Below are 16,641 nucleotides of genomic sequence, written 5' to 3'. Positions count from 1 at the left end.
ACTCCCTTTGAGGTCAATGTTACCTGTGCTCTGTGGGGGGATACTCTGACTCCAGGATTGCACTGTACTGTATATTAAGAGTAAACCCACACGCTGGAGACACTGTGATATGCTTTTTATTACTCTTTTAAAAAAACATGAAAGACAACCGAGCTTTGTGACTAAAGCAGGTTACATTTAAAGGTAATATAAAAACACTGATAAACCGGCAATTAGGAGAAAAGTGTTATTTTATCTCAGAATCTCTGGTTTTGCTGTGAACTCGCTCTAATTAAGGCTCCGTGTCTGTCACGGAGGTCACAGAAGTCATGGATTCCGTGACTTTCCGTGACCTCCGTGACTTCTGCAGCGGCCGGTGCGCTGGCTCTGGGGCTGCCTGATCCGCAGCCGCTGGGCCAGTCGCACTGGCTGCTTTTGGGGAAGTTTGGGTGTGGGAGGGGGCTTGGGATTGGGGTGCGGGGCGGCGCTTACCTTGGAGGGGACGGTCTCCCCGAAAGTGGCCGGCACGTCCCTGCAGCTCCTAGCCAGAGAGGCCAGGGGGCTCTGCGCACTGCCCCTGCCTGGAGGCCCTGCCACTGCAGCTCCCATTGGCTGTGGTTCTCGGATCTGCGGAGCCAGAGCTTGAGCTCGTGGTGGGGGCAGCACGTGGAGTCCCCCCTGGACTTCCCTCCCCCTAGGAGCTTCAGGGACATGCTGGCTGCTTCCAGGGAGCTGCGCACAGCCCAATAGGGAGCCTGCCAGCCGCGACAAACTTCCCCACCCCCAGCACCATCAGAAGTTCTCGGCCGCACACTGCCACCTCCCTCCTCCCCCACAGCACCAGTGGGGGTCCCGGGCCACTTGCGACCGCCTGGTCCTCCCCCAGCATCAGCCGGAGTCCTGGGCCACCCCCTCCCCCCCACAGCACACCTGAACCGGCCCCCCACAGCACCCGTGGCTTGGCCCAAGTTTTAGTCAGGGGTATATAGTACAAGTCATGGACAGGTCACGGGCCATGAATTTTTGTTTACTGCCCCGCCCTGACCTGTCCATGACTTTTACTAAAAATACACGTGACTAAAGCGTAGCCTTAGCTGTAATATGGCACTCATGGGCACATCTGTTGTAGTGTTGAGGGCCTGGGAAAATAGCAAATGTTTTATGTAAAGCTGTTGATTATCTTTCAGTAGAATTAATTCAGTTACTAATTGGCAAACAAACACAGGTCCCAGCAGAGTCTGTGCCAAGAGGTTTTCTGCAGGTGGCTCTAACCACTTAAAAATCCTCAGGCTTTCAAATGTATATTGCTTTGCTTTACAACTCCTAAGTACTTAATTACCACTGGTGGAATACAAAGGACTATTCTGTAGTAGATATACACGCTAATGAAGGGCCTGAAGCTGCATAATTGAGGCTAATGGGAGTTTTAATATTAACTTCAATGGGAGCAGACTCAGACAGCACATGAAGACGAGACCTGCAAAATATTTACATGCTGTGGATCACTACATTTGTTACAGAAATGGGGGTGAAGCATTTCTGGCAATGACTAACTGGCAAGGAAAGGAGGCTTTCTTTATTTAGGAGTCCCTTGGGGTTGTCACATACTCTCCCGATAAAGTGTGTGCTGCCTAGCTTGCCACTTATCCAAAGACACCGTATTTTAAGTAAGCAACACAAATGACAGATTTGGAAGCTTCAGCTGCATGGGGCTGTAACATGCACTCAATAGCAGCCTTGCAAAATCCTACTTACCAAGGTCAATAATTATGTTTCAATGAGCAAGTTAAAAAACTGTTTCATTATGTCAATAGAGTGTGCATGTGCCAGCAAAAATTGATGGCAGTTTTACAAAGCTGATGTAGAACGCTCGGTCCAACACCAGGATCATGTTTTTGGTTTTAACTATAAACTCTTTGGAACAGTGATTGTGTCTTCCTACATGTGTCTGCAACACATAGCACATTTTGCACCATTGTGCTAGTCAGTGAATAAGCATTAATAATATTTCCAAAATGTCACAGTCATGGTGTGTGTCTCAAAATTTACTTGCCCAGTGAAGTGAGGGTCACACAAGGTCTGGTCAATGGGCCTTCCTACAACCCCCTGAAAATTATTACAAATCTAACCTGTGCCACTCTGGGGACAGAGGCAGGGCAAAGACGTAGCTGCCTAAATCCATACTCACTCATGATTTTCAATCACTCCAAGCTGGTTTTGATTCCTGATTTCCACACTACTGCATTTTTATATGTCAGGTATTTCAAGTGGCATGTGACTATTAGTGTTACACAGCTCAGACTCCACTTAAAGCAAGCACTGGGAAGACCAGCTGCAACACACACAGTGTGGTCTGAAGCAAGTAGGGGATAGAAGAGCAAGAAGATATGTTTACCCCTTTATGCGGGCATGCAATTGTTTCTATGCCACAAATCCCTGCTTTATTGTATTGCGCTAGCCCCTTGAGATCAGCTCCATCTGGATCTCAGAGCACCCTCGCCTAATCCAGGCAGGAAACAGAGTCTTTGAGTTTAAAGAACTGATGATCATACAATATATTCTGCCAGGCTTTAATTGAATCACAAGACCATTGTCTAATATATTTTAATTTCTTTGATGTCTATGCCCAAGGGCCTCTAAGCACCTTAACCAAAGTGCTAAAACATAATTAACCTAATTAGGCATCTTACCCAAATAATGTCAAGAGTGGAAGCAGAACCAATAAAATATACCAGTCAAGCCAACCAATGGGATAATTCACCTTTCCCTTATGCCAGTTTAACACCAGTGTAACAACAGAGACGCAGCAGAGGTGATTGTGATTTGCACCAGTTTAAGTGAGCAAAGAGTCAGATCTGATATCTTTAGACATGATGAGTCTATAGTTTACTGTAATATTGGATGTACCGAGTTCTCAGAATAAGGGAATAGGTATGTCTCATTGGTACTGGCTTTGTGATGAGTTAAAGGGCGTAGAAAGCGTCCAGGCTTCCAGGAGTCATGCCTTACTTGCGCTGGTCCAAGTCACTAACCTCCTGACATTTTTCAGGTAAGATTGTCAAAAGCTTTGATGCCTAAGTCACATTTTCAAGTGACTTAAGCGGTTGACTTACAAGGAAACTGAGGCTCCTAAGTGCCTACATCATGTTTGAAAATGAGACTTAGGCTCCTTAGGAACTTTTCAGAATTTTTACCTAGGATCCTTTCAACTCACTATTGAATGAGCCAGTCATCCAGTGTCTAGATGCTGGTTCTCTCGAGAACTAGTTAATATATTTGGTTTTCCTAGGGAAATACAGCACTAACAGCAATAGCAAGCGATTTCAGTAACTGCTAATCTTATTGTGAGCAAAACTGCAGCTACGTGCCAGTCATACTGAGTGGCTAGAGAAACATTATCTTTACTCACGTAGTTTACAGAGCAAGATAGACAGTGCAAGATAGACAGTGGCTGTAAGAAAGCCAATCTCATGTCGTGAGTCTTGCGTTCTCTGCTCGTGTTAATAGGTCTGAAAAGCAAAACTGATCAAACTTAAGGGACTGGTTCTTGGGTAAGAATAATCACATTACTCTGTAAATCTCAGACATTTACTGCTACTAGTGGAAGGATCATAATTATCCTGGTGCCTGCTTTTCAGGTGAGACAGATCCCCTTAAGAATTAACCAAAGCTTGTGCCTCATATTCACAAACTCCCTTAGAATTACATTATAATGAGGCCCCCCAGGCTCACCAGATTAGTCACTGAAAGGCTTTTGGTATCTTAAATATGTACCTTAGTTGTCTTGATCAGTGGCATATTATTAAATTGTTGTTCAAAAGTAAGATGTCCCTGACAAATAGCAACCTACAGTACACTGGCACCCATCATGGTATATCTGTACTAGAAAAGACAGGCATCAGTTTGGTAATCCATTTGCATAAGCCTCAGAATCTGAATGCAGTCTCTTGCAAAGTAAACTGAATGCAAACAGGCTCCAGCTCAGCAAAGCATTTAAGCATGTTCTTGAATTAAACATCTGCGTAAGTGCTGTGTTGAGGTAAGATGGATTGCTGACTCATGACCACAGGGAAGAAGAAAGAGTATTAAATAAGGGAGCAGAATTTTTAAGGCTAATATACAAACAATGGGCCAGGTTCTGATCTCACTTCCACTAATGTAAATCTCATGCTGCTGAGGCATATGCTACCTACAGAAATTCCACACATCATTTGGCACATCCGACTGAACATTCAGGGCCCAACATTCAGGGCCTCTGTATGAATATAGGCCACTGATATCTTGTGTTGCTGTACCTATGTCCTCTAAATTCATATCCAGCTGATTCTTAACACTGGTCTGCAAATTTCTTTTCCTCCAACCTTTCCCCCCCCAGGATCATTGCACGATCATGCCTTTCTCACATACTATACTGAGTGGGTTTATGGATTCATCTACATTAAATTACTCATTTACATTATTCTACAAAACTTGGGTGATTTAATCATTTTGTTTCTTGTATTGTTTAAATTGCTGGTCGTCTTCATGTTGCCATCTTCCAGACCACTTATATCTTCTGGGATGAGATGCACTACTAGGCCCCTGTGCATGTAAAATGGCATACCAATTGTGTCAACAGCAGTGGTTCTCTAGCTTGAGTTTTCATTACTCTCCTCAGGGCTGGGGAGTCAGGTTTGGTCTTGTCTGAACTGTTTACATTTTCTCCTCCAACTAGAATAGGTGAGATTTATTTGCACTGTGATTCCTAACACTTTTAATTACATTTATCATGCTGTGGCTAACAGAGTGTTTGCCTTGAAGATCTGATAAACTCCTTCAACTCCACTCTTGTGGTACTACAGGATGAAATTATAGATTGAGGCATTGTGGATTATCTAGTCTCCTGAAGTAGTGAACCAGAAACTAGATAGTTCAGACAGAGTTCTCTTTCCTTCTTCTCTCACCCTTCTTAAGTCACCACACCTTTAATCGGAGAATAATTGGAGAAATGAAAACTGCCTTCCCATCAGAGGAATAATCCTTACCACTGAACACAATGCACATTACTAATAAAGGGCTACAGCTGCTTAAAAAGACAAGTGAGAAGGGATAGCTGAGAAGAGGATGTTATTAATAATGATCATGCTAGATATATGTGGATAAAAGAAGTCTTAACTGACAATAAAATATCATCTGCAGGTAAGGGCACCCTCTTTTATGATATACTTAAAACATCTAGAGAAATGACTGCTTTTGGAATAATTGTTAGATATTTAAGCTTTTTCTGGAGTGAAAGAGCACGTCTTGCCTTCTGGTAACATACAAAAAATTACCCAATAGAAACTATCCCTAAAGTCCCTCTTCCTTATGGTGACTTGGCACATTTATGAAGGATTTGGGGATACTGGGGAGATGCTGTAGTTATATGTTTGATGGACAACAGAACACAAATGGTTAATCTATGATGTGATGCTCAGATCAATAGATGAAGTTAACAAAATCAATTTTTAATGAGAATTTATGATGTGGTCTGGAAGTGAGTTTTGCTCCCTGACTTGTGTGGAGCTGAAATAAGAAGCAATATGTTAAGATGATCACACGATTACAAAAAAAAAATCTATCCTTCTTTAACATCTAAGGCTGAATGCATAATATCTCCCATGCTTTCATCCATAGTCACTGCTCTAATTCAATTCATTCTTTGCAAACTGCTTTGGGGAGAACTTGCATATGAAAGATGACTTATGAAATCAAATTCACCTGCATATTTAGTGCTAAGTGCAGATGTGGCAAAAGCTCTAATTCAGTAAGCAAAGATAAGAAATGGAAAAACACCCGAGAGTTATTCATGATACCTTGTCACTGGACAAATAAAATAAGGCAAGCATTCGAGGGTCAGAGCCTTTTCTTCAGGCCATGCAAAAACAATGCCAAGGGAAAACATGAACTTCTAAATGCATTCCCAGTTATAACATAATTCAGCTTTATAAATGATGCCAGTAAGAATAATTATAATGAGATTCATTTAAATTATATTTATTATTTCTATTGCTGTAGTGCCCAAAGGCCCCAGTCAGGATCAGGGCTCCATTGTACAAAACACTGTACCACCACATAAGATCCACTCCCTGCCCTGAAGAGTTTGCCATCTAATTAAAGACAAGAGACAATAAAGTAAGTGTAACAAACAGCGGGAGGAGACGGGGTCTGGGAGGTGTGGGAACAGTAACAAGACTATGTGGTTTCTCAGGCTCGCTAAGGCCTGGTCTACACCTAAAACTTAGGCTGACCTAGCTACATTGCCCAGGGCTGTGAATAATTTTGCACCTTGTGCGACATAGTTAGATCGATCGAACCACCACTGTAGACACAGCTTGGTCAATCGAAGAAATCTTGCCTCGACCCAGCTATGGCCTCTCGGAGAGGCGGATTACCTACGTCAATGGGAAAACGCCTTCCCTCAGTGTGGGATGTGTCTACACTACAGTGCTATAGTGGCACAGCTGCAGTGCTGGAGCCATGCTACTGCATCTGCTGTAATGTAGACAGACCCTAAGTTCACAACTAGATGGTTCCAGATCAACTGAACATTTTTTTCTCTCTTATGAATAAACAAATAGTTTGGGGGCTGCGACCATTTTTTGTTCTATCTTGGTACAGCACTTAGCACACTGAGGGCCAGTCCGTGACTGGGGTTCCTAGGTTCTACCACAATACAAATAATAATAAATTAATAACTAAACAATACCAGCTCTTCCCACGGATGCTCAATCTAGCTGCAGTCAGCTGGCTACTTTTTTGCAGCCATTACAAAAGCAGTGGGCTAGGTGGAGACATTTGAAGCAGGAGAGGGCAGTATCTATTACAGATGAGCTCAGAGAAGGCATTCATGCCTAAGGGACAGCATGAGAGGAAGCACTGGAACATTTGTGGGGGAAGCAGACAAATGTGTCCTCAAGAGCACAGCTCATTGGGCCAGATTCTTTGGTGTGTTCCATCCCCTTTGGCCTGCTGGATCTGGCCTGGTGAAAATCCCACCCACCATGGAGGAGCACTCAGATGGCATGTAGCCAGCATACACAGCACCTGCTGCACTCCTCTCCCAGCCCTGCTACAGAGAGCGGGGAGGGATCATGGTTAAAGAGTGTTGTGCTCCAGCTATCTCCAACTGGCACACAGGTTCTTAGGGGCCGTTGCTAGCTGTTGGATTTACAAGAACTGCTAGGGTGCTCTTACCTATGCCATGGCACGGATCCACACCAGCTCCTTGCCAGCACTCCCTCTCTGCCATGCCAAGCAGAAATTTGACACTGCAGAGGATCTGGGACTGTGAGCAAAATGTGGACCTTTATTTAAACACAGAGTCGAAAAGGAAGAAGGGTGTCAGAAACTAAGGCAGAGTGAGCTTCTCTCCTTAATAGTGTTGCTATTTCTGTGTTACAAATAATGGGTGGAGACAAATCAAAAGTAAAGCATACAATGGAGGGGAAATGCCTTTGTTATTTATTTATCAGGGGATTTTTGTCCAGATTCCTCAGTGTGTGTTAGAAAATCAATGTCTCTTGAGAACTGCTTCTTCCCGAGTCAAAAGATCTCTCTCAATTCTTCATCTCTCCTTAGCAGCAGCTGTAACCGCCCAGATTTTCAGGCATTACTTTAGTACCTACCTGTATGGTTTAAATAGAGACACTTGTTGTGTTCAATTTGGAAGGGGCTAGGGGTGTTGAGCTGAGTTGGTGCAGTTCCCATTGAGAGGCTAATTCTGATACTGATCCAAATTTCCTCCAAACAAGCACACATTGACTCTGCAAAAGTGGCCCACATGCTAGAAACCTGCTGTCACCTATATCTTCCCCAGGCTGATTATTCCAGCCAGGGCTGAGAGTCATTTGTGCAGGAAGGATACACAGGACCCACTGTTGGATCAAGGGGTGTAAACACTGAAAGATATGGCCAGGGACAGTCCTAGACTTAGTGGAGCCCTATAAGAATAACTCCTGTAGGGACCCATCTAGCCACTGAATGATGGGTGAAAAACAGCCAAGTTACTGAATATTACCAATGTTTGGATGAAATTGTAGGCCACAAGCAAAGATAGCAGTGCCAGGGTGTAAAGAGAAAAGAGTAGGAGACAGAAAATGGAGCAGGAGTGGATGACCACCTGTGACAATTTATACCTTGGAGGAGCGTACTGTAATCCCCATAGTCCTCATTTTCATATAATCGTGATCTTACATATAAAGGATGCCTTGTAAGGTTATGATGTGCTGAAAGTCATTTCTCTATCCATATATGTGTATCATTAATACATATGACGTTATGAGACTTGTGTTGTATGGTGGTCACTAAAGCATGCTGTAAGGTTGGGGAAATCAGCCAGACATTAGCACCCCAGAGGCAACAGCAAGAAAAGTAACCAATGCCCGAGTGTCAAACAACCCATCAACAGCCATTGTCCAGCAAGGGAGCTACAAGGCAATGACTCACCTGCACGAGGCCACACCAGGGGAATTGCTCAACCTTGCCTGGAGACTCAGCAGTGCCCCCCAGACATGCCTGGACTTGTGCTCCCCAAGAATATAAAACAGACAGAGTGGACACATACTGGGCCCTTCTCCTTCCCCCACCTATGCTGCAAGCAACCAAGACATTGAGAAGAAGACAAGACTGCAGCACAGGAGACTGGCCCAGTTTTAAGGAGCAAACCTGTATATTAAGGACTGCAATATCCAGTGGGGTGAGAAAAACTGCTTAATCTAGTTGCTGCCCAGTCTAATAGGGTTGAGAGTTTAGACTGTGTGCTTATATTTTATTTTATTTTGGTAACCACTCTGTCTTGTTATGCTTTGACTTATAATCACTTAAATTTTATCTTTGTAGTTAATAAATCTGTTTGCAAACCAAACACACTGCTTCAGGTAGAATAAACAGTGTGTCAGAGACTCCCCTGGGAATAACAAGGGGTGCGTATCAATTTCTTTGTTAAATTGACAAACTCATATAAGCTTGCAGCGTCCAGCAGGCATAACTGGACACTGCAAGACGGAGGTTCCTAGGATTGTGTCTGGGACCAGAGATATTGGCTACTGTCATTCGATTGCACAATCCAAGGAGCAACTTACATGCCAGAGGCTGTGCGTGAACAGGCCAGAAGTGGAGGTTCTCACTGCAGAGCAGAGTAAGGCTGGCTCCCAGAGTCAAGGATTGGAGTGACCTAGATACCGGTCCAGAAAACACCAAAGGGGAACGTCACACCACCAAGCGAGGAAGAAAGATTATGATACAGGCAGGATACCAGATGAGTCAGAGAAATAGGAAGAAATCCACTGGAATCCCTTGTCTCTGTACCAAAGTAATGAGGAAAAGAAGCATGATCTACAGTGTCTGTCAAGAGCCCTTGCAAGACAAGAAAGATAAGAATAAAAGTGAAACCTTTAGATTTAGGCCTGAGCAAATCATTAACTCATTCCAATTTCATTAGATGAAAGCAAAACTGGCCTCAAGCCTTAGTGAGATAAGGAAAACTTTGAGAATGTGCAGCTGGTTCTGAGATTTTAGAACATGACAGGACAAGGGAAAGGAACACTAAGGCAATGTCTACACTACAGCCTGAGTCAGCAAAACTTATGTCACTCAGAGGTGTGAATATTCCACTCTCCTGGACGAGATACATTACACCGACATAAGGGTTCGTGTGCACAGTGCAATGTCGGTGGCAGGGTACTGGTACAGCTGTGTCGTGCCAGCGTGTGTGGTGAAGACACTCTATGCTGACGGAAGAGAGCTTTCCCACTGGCATAAAAAAAATCACCACTGTGAGCAGTATAAGCTATGTTGGAGGGAGCAGCTCTGCTGCAATGCTGTACATATACACATGGCCTAATTAGAAAGGTGGTGGTTACAAAAGACGGAGGGGATGTGGCAGGAGCTGGGACAGCCTTTTTAAAGGAGAAATTGATGGAGGTGGCATGAACGAGCAGGAGCGGCAGAAGGTTCAAAAGTGAGGGAGTCACTGGCACTAAACTGTGACCCTGCCCCCCACACCACCCCCTTCCCCCCGAGGCCCCGCCCTCACACTGCCCATTCCCCCAAGGCCCCGCTCCCATGCAGCCTCTCCCCCACAAGCCCCTGCCCTACGCTCACTCCTCTCTGCCCCTCCCTCTGTCACTTGCCCTTATGGTGGGTAAAAGTTTGTGTGTGGGGGGGATATGGCCCCCTGTCCCCCAAGTTCTGATGACAAACTGGGCTTTGAGCAGCCCTAGTTCAGATGAACAAGTAGATTCTATTTTTCAGCTATAACAGGGCCCTGAGGTCAAAGGGCAAGGACCTTTTGGGATATGTTAAATACTGGGCCCTTGGACAGTGGCCCTTTAAAGCATGGCGTAAATCACCCAGTGCCTCAGAATTGAATTTAGATGCCTGAGTTTGAATTATCAGGTGTCCTTGTTTAATCATCCAGTTTGTTGCCTCATGTGCTCTTATCCCTTAATCACATGTCCCTTTTCCCCTTCCGAAGTGAAGTGTCCTCATTGTGGACATTATGGGAGAAAAAAATATAATAAAATGAGGTTTTATGCTGGAGAAAACAGTCACTCCTAGGTTTGAGAACAAGAGCGACATGTGCCTACTGGCTGCAAAAGTAAGGAAGTCCCGAGGGATTCTCAGTTGGAAGGGAGTACAGCAAGACCAATAACCAGGGCTAATCTTGATTGTCCAGACAATTCTGTGGATTTGATAGCAGAAGGAATCAGCATTCAGTTTACTGAATAATGTCAACATACTATGTTTTTTGAAGAGCTGCACCTGGTGACCACAACTGTGTCAAGACAAAGAGCCAAGACCCAGCGGAACTACAGGGTCTCCAAAAATGGCTGAACACTCCCACAGTAGTTTCGGTCTGGGGTTTGCTCTATGTGGAAGGTCTGGCATTTAATACCACTGTGTCGCTAAAGCTCTGAAATGTGAAAGAAACAAAAGAACTTCACATGTGGGATACAATCATGAGCCAAATGGCTGGGTTGTCACTCTATTGTACATGTAATTTCTTTGAAATCCTTAGTTAAACTGTGCCAGAAATCCTACTTGCCAACTAACCCATGACCAATAATATTTTTAATGGATGTGTAAAATATCATTAGTTTGATGTTATCATCAATATCATGAAAGGACAGGGAAGGAGGGTTTGTTTGAGCTGTTAAATTTTCACCTCAGTTTTATAAGGCCTATATTAAGCTAACACTGACATTTCTTAGTTCAATTATACATTCACTTGTATTTTTCACCTCTGTATTCTACAGGTATTGTCTGGATTTGACGCCCTCAGACATCATATGCAATATGTCAGACACTGGCTGGATAAAGGCAGCCCTGGGGCATGTCTTTGCCCCCTGGCTTCGGGGTACATGTGTCTTTGTACACATCATGCCCCAGTTTGAGCCAACAGAGATCCTAAAGGTAAGAGTACAAAGCTCACAATGAGGATTTATTTACATTTCATCCTGTTTGCCAAGCAGACCACAAACATAGAGATTTATGGGATTAGTGTTTTAGAATGGTATAACCACAAGGGACTTTCTTTTGAAAAGATGTAACTACTGTAGGTATTTTGCAGCATGACTTTTGAGGTATAGAATTCAGCCAGCTGCTGCCAATCACATGGCATGTAAATGTCTCACTATAATCTCTCCCCTCCTGAGCTTCTCTACTGTAGACACTTGTTTCCAGAAACACCTTATAAGAGCAACATTTCCCGAGAACACTTTCCCTACTGTGAATTGTTGATATTCCCCATAACAGCAACAGCTGCTTAGAAGCAACATAGCAAAAGGGCACCACCATGTTGCTACTAATGAGTGTCTACTGTATGAAATTATAAATTAGCTGGTTTAAATAAATACTTTAATTAAGTTGCTGTGACCATTGGAAAAGCAATACATTGAGGAGGAGAGATCACCTTACTTCAGCAACTGATGATATCTAAACCTCCCACTCCACACCCAAGATAAATCCTACTATGACATGCAAGAGGAAAAAGCCTACTTTATGAATGGCTGAAAGCAGCTCTGTGATGAGTCACTAAGTTTCTATTACATAATTTTGCCAGATCTCTAATTTCACCTCCCCTTTAGAGTTTTAATTGTTGGGTTGTTTTTAATTGGTACTCCAAGGGCTAAGTCCATAAAGGGATTTAGGCATAGCAATGCTTAGCTCTTAGCTTAGCTGATGCGTATTGGAATTCACAGTCCAAACGTTCCTATACAATGGGGAGAGTTAGATCCCTAAGAATGAGATTCTCAAAAAACAACAAGCTGAGCAGAGAGTCGCCTACACTGGCCAGTAGGAAAGGGAGAGGGTCAGGGCCTTAACCAGATCAGCCCTCTGTCATGAAAAACCAGAGAGAGAAAGCCCACTAACTCCATTATAGCCAATAGCTCAGCAGTTAGGAAACTTATCACCTGGGATGTGGGATGCCAGTTTTCAAATCCCTGCTCTGCCTCCTTTGGAGCTGGGACTTAAAGCCAGGTCTCCTAACTCCCAGGTGAGTGCCATAACTACTGGACTACTGGGGGACATCGCCCCCCAAAAGCTCACCCCCTGCTGTCTTTTCTGTGACTTCTGTGTGCATGCCTACTGGAACAGGCATGAGGGAGGTGGGGAATGCCCAGTTGGTCAATCCTGCCAGGGCTTAGGTGTGATCTAGGCCAGGGCACTGCGCAGCTCAGCATCATCAAGACTAGGGCAGTTTTGTGCATGTCCACTGGCAGAAACGTAGGCGCCTAAGGAATTTAGCACCTACAGCGTTAGATTCAGCTGAGCAGAGTAGGGGAGTGGGGTGAGCTTCTCACTGGCATGTTGGACTTATGTGCCTAAACTGGCAGCTAGGCACCTAAGGCCCTGTGTGGAACTGGCCCTAGGTGCTTGATCTTGCAAGCATGTAGATGGAACACAGCAGGGTGCACTAGGGTTTTGTACCCGAGCACCAGAGTGAGCGGATATTACCCATCGTTATAAGCAGGGTGAAGAGAGAGCCATAGTTCTTCTCCACGCTACCTGGAAGGAAATCCCTCACTTCCTAATTTGCTAGTGGACTGGGTAAAAGATGGATGAGGAAGGGCTGGAGAATGGGCACACATGAGAAAACACAGGCTCCGCTGAGATCCTTATTTTGCTTATGAGGAACTGAGCTGTGCACTCCCTTCTGTAGCTTTACTAGGCAGCTACAGAGCAGCACTCCCAGTAATATAGGTTCAGGTTCCTTACACTCACTGTTCTGCTCATCACCCAGTGCTCACGTACACCCAACACTCTGCTCTCCTGGTGCAGTAGCAAGCCCTTAATAGATATAACTGAGAGAATTCCAGGTATTTCTGTGGAGGTCATTCAGAATGTATGTAATAACAGTCCATATAGGACCAAAGAAAATATTGACTTAAGCAAGGTGTTAGCCAGTCAATGACAATAAAGCTCCACTTTCAATTCACATGAAGTTATTACAGCATAAATTTTCAAAAGCAGCCTCTAATTTTGGGTACCTCCATTTTTGGGTGGCCAGTTTTAGTTTCCTATGGTGAAATTCTGGCCCCACAAAAGTCAATAACAAAACTCCAATTGACTTAAATAGGGCTAGGATTTCATCTCTGGAGACTGCCTTCATGTTTCAGTGAATGTCACGACATATTGACTCTTGTCTGACTGACATTTCACGAGCCAATATATTACTTCTTGGACTTAATGTGCCCAGCAATTCAATGATCTCTGGTACGCCAATGAAAATTTAACATAACTAGAATTACTTCACTACAGTTACTCCAGCTTTGCACTGGCGTAACTGAGATCAGAAAGTGGCTGATAGCTGTGCATTATTACACTGCTGAAAGGGATATTTAGAGATGCTCAAAATATCCCAGGCCAATTTTTCTAACTTGATTTACAAACTTTCCATTTTTCTTTTCCCTTCAATTTGTTAGCCCCTGACCAGGTATCCAATAATCACTATCTGCAGTGCCCCCACAGCCTACCGCATGCATGTGCGGCATGATCTTACCAGGTACCTCAATCCTATTGACGGCATTAACATCATTCTGTTTCCATAAAAGTGCCCAGCCAGATATTTTGCTCATTAGTAATGAGCTCTACCAGTGACACCATATTGCAAGTTAAAATCACTGCAGTGGGAAACAATGCGCTGGAAGAAGTGAACCATGAAGAAGCACAGCACATTCAGTTAATAGTCAGCAGGGTGTAACAAAGCAAGTGCCAATTCCCCCCCGGTTACTGCCTGCAGCTGAGAGTGAATTTTGACCTGAAACATTAAAAAGGACAGTAAACAAAGAGGGAAAAATTCTCTTAGCTTTGCAGGGCTCCCACTGATGTAAGTGGCCAGTTGGTTCTGATAAAATAGGAACTGATCGAAATCCCTGCTGAAAAATTCAATCAGGACCTGAAACATACCCTTGATAAAGTATCAAACTGTTTGGTTAACGTTTTAAAGTCATTTTCACTTTAGCAATTGGCTGCACATCCTGGCTGTAGCCTTGGATGTGCTGAGACATAGCAGAGAAGGCAGTTCTTATAGTATTACCGGCCGAACACAAGCAGGAAGCACTGAGGATGTGGGTTCATTATACTAATGTCCCTTTACAGCATGCTGGCAATGTAAAGGGCTCTTAGTGTAACTGCAAATGAGGCTCTAGGGAAAAAGCCAGATCTCAAAAGATTTCAACCGTTTTGCAGAACTAGGAAATTTGCACAGATCAAAAAATTCCTCGAGACTCAGGGCCATCCCTAGTGGTGGTGCAGGGCCCGGGACAAATCAGCCTGTATGGGGCCCTCAACATTCTTTATACAAGTGAAATCTGGTGTTGGGAGGGATGATGGAGAGTCACACCAGTGCTGGGGGGGGGGGTGAGGGATGATGGAGAGTCACAGGGTGGCACCTGTGCTAGGGGCAAGGGGGCTCCCCGTGCTGGGGGGGTCCCAGAAAAGGGAAGGGTTCGGGGAGGAAGGGCAATGGATAGGGTCAGCCTGGCACTGGCGTTTTCCAGCGGTACTAGGACACTTGCAGACGGTGCGGCGGTGGGCGAGCAAGAAAAATAAATACAACATGCGCTTCCTGCCGCTGAGAGCGGGCCTGACCCCTGCTGCCAGCGCCTGGCCCTCCAAACTGCTAACTCCATCCCGGTGTGGGCTGGCCCCCCAGGCACCCCTAACCCCACCTCCCAACCCCGCAGGCCGGTCTAGTGCCCCGCGCATGACACATGCACACTGAAGCACGGGGCCCCCCCAAAGCACGGGGCCTAAAGCAGTCACCCCAATTTGCCATATCCATGGGATGACTCTGTCCACACTGTTAGGTGCATATCTGAACTGAGCTGTTTGGGTCCATCCCTCTTTAGTAAATGTGAGCAGAAAAAAAACTCTGCACTCACGTCCCCTGCTTTTGTTGGCTCCTCGGAGATGTCTTCCAAAAAGCAGCTCCACTCTTCTTCCTTGGTATGGATGTAATATGAGACTGCAGGGGCCAAATTCTGCACATATCTCCCGTGAAGTCAATGGGTTTGCTATACAAGTGCGACTCTCATTGACTTTACTGAGAATTGCATGTGTATAAGTGAGGGACAGAACTGTGCCCAATGTGCACTGAAGTCAATGGGGTTGCAAGGGAGCAAGTGAAAGCAGAGTTTGTGCCCCAGAGAACCTGGGATGATCCTCACTGATTTTCTTTGTGTCTGTGAAGGTACAATTTGAAGATCCTGAAGCACTGTGTGACTGGAGGGGAGCCACAGAACCCTGAAGTGATGGCTTAGTGGAAAAGCCAGACAGGACTGGATATTTATGAAGGCAACGGACAGACAGAAGTCCTACATTCACATTAGCTCATGGATATTGCATTTAAAATTAGCAAGAGACTTTGTTAGAGGGTTGGCTGCTTCCCAAGTACCCTCTTGTGGTCAGAAGTCACTCTAAGGCACACTGCGTCTGTTTCCCCTCTTGGTTCCTCCATAAACTCAAAACAACAACCTAGTGGTAGTTAAAATACTACCCTTCTGGGAGTCCAATTTATTCAGTTCTCTAGGTACACACTGGTCCTCCAGGCCCAAGTCCAGTTCAGTCTCTCTGTCTCTCTCCAGCCCTTCTTCCCAATACAAAGTTTCTCTCAGGCTCTAAGCCGGAGTTTGTCCTTCCAGGTGCCATGAGGCTGTTAACCTGGCACAGGTGGACTGGAGCAGTTCCTTCCATAATCAGGGTTGGCTGGCCCCAGTCCACCAGCCCTTAAGGGGCAAGCCACGCTAGCTTCTTGTTAAATACTTACCCCTAGTTTAAATTCATCATGCAGAAACCCACCATAATCACTACAGAGCAAATAGTAATTGACTGTGAAAGGCTTCATTATTTTGCTTTAAATTACAATGGAGACATTAAATGCAGCTTTTCATTGGCTGTAATGTAACCTCATAACATAAGATTTCACTGTGACTGGTCTTGCATTCTTTGTTGAGCCAAAACTCCCAATGAAGTCAATGGGAGTTTCGGGTAGCACAAAATGTGATATTTGGGCCTTTTGATGTCATGGTGAGGAACTTGGTATAAGAACCAAAATAGAATAGAGACTGCCAATTAAAACATCTGGGTTGTTTGTTTATTTTTGTAACAGGGGATGATATGTACAAATATGAAAAGGAT

General features: G+C 44.6%; 2 long non-coding RNA genes across 2 annotated transcripts; one reads left to right on the top strand and one right to left on the bottom strand.

Annotated features, from left to right (window-relative positions):
• Positions 1–101: 101 nt before the first annotated feature.
• On the bottom strand, positions 102–429 carry LOC122462014. The gene is made up of 2 exons (XR_006284335.1): positions 333–429; positions 102–277 (listed from the first exon to the last, which is right to left on the bottom strand). It is a non-coding gene; the product is annotated as an uncharacterized LOC122462014 (long non-coding RNA).
• A 4,899-nt stretch (positions 430–5,328) lies between these two features.
• Positions 5,329–16,615, top strand: LOC122461342. The gene is made up of 3 exons (XR_006284334.1): positions 5,329–6,132; positions 11,256–11,412; positions 15,695–16,615. It is a non-coding gene; the product is annotated as an uncharacterized LOC122461342 (long non-coding RNA).
• Positions 16,616–16,641: the final 26 nt, after the last annotated feature.

The sequence above is a fragment of the Chelonia mydas genome, chromosome 10 (genome assembly GCF_015237465.2).
Source record: "Chelonia mydas isolate rCheMyd1 chromosome 10, rCheMyd1.pri.v2, whole genome shotgun sequence".
Taxonomy (NCBI): Eukaryota; Metazoa; Chordata; order Testudines; family Cheloniidae; genus Chelonia; species Chelonia mydas.
This window is presented reverse-complemented; position numbering and strand designations above follow the sequence as displayed.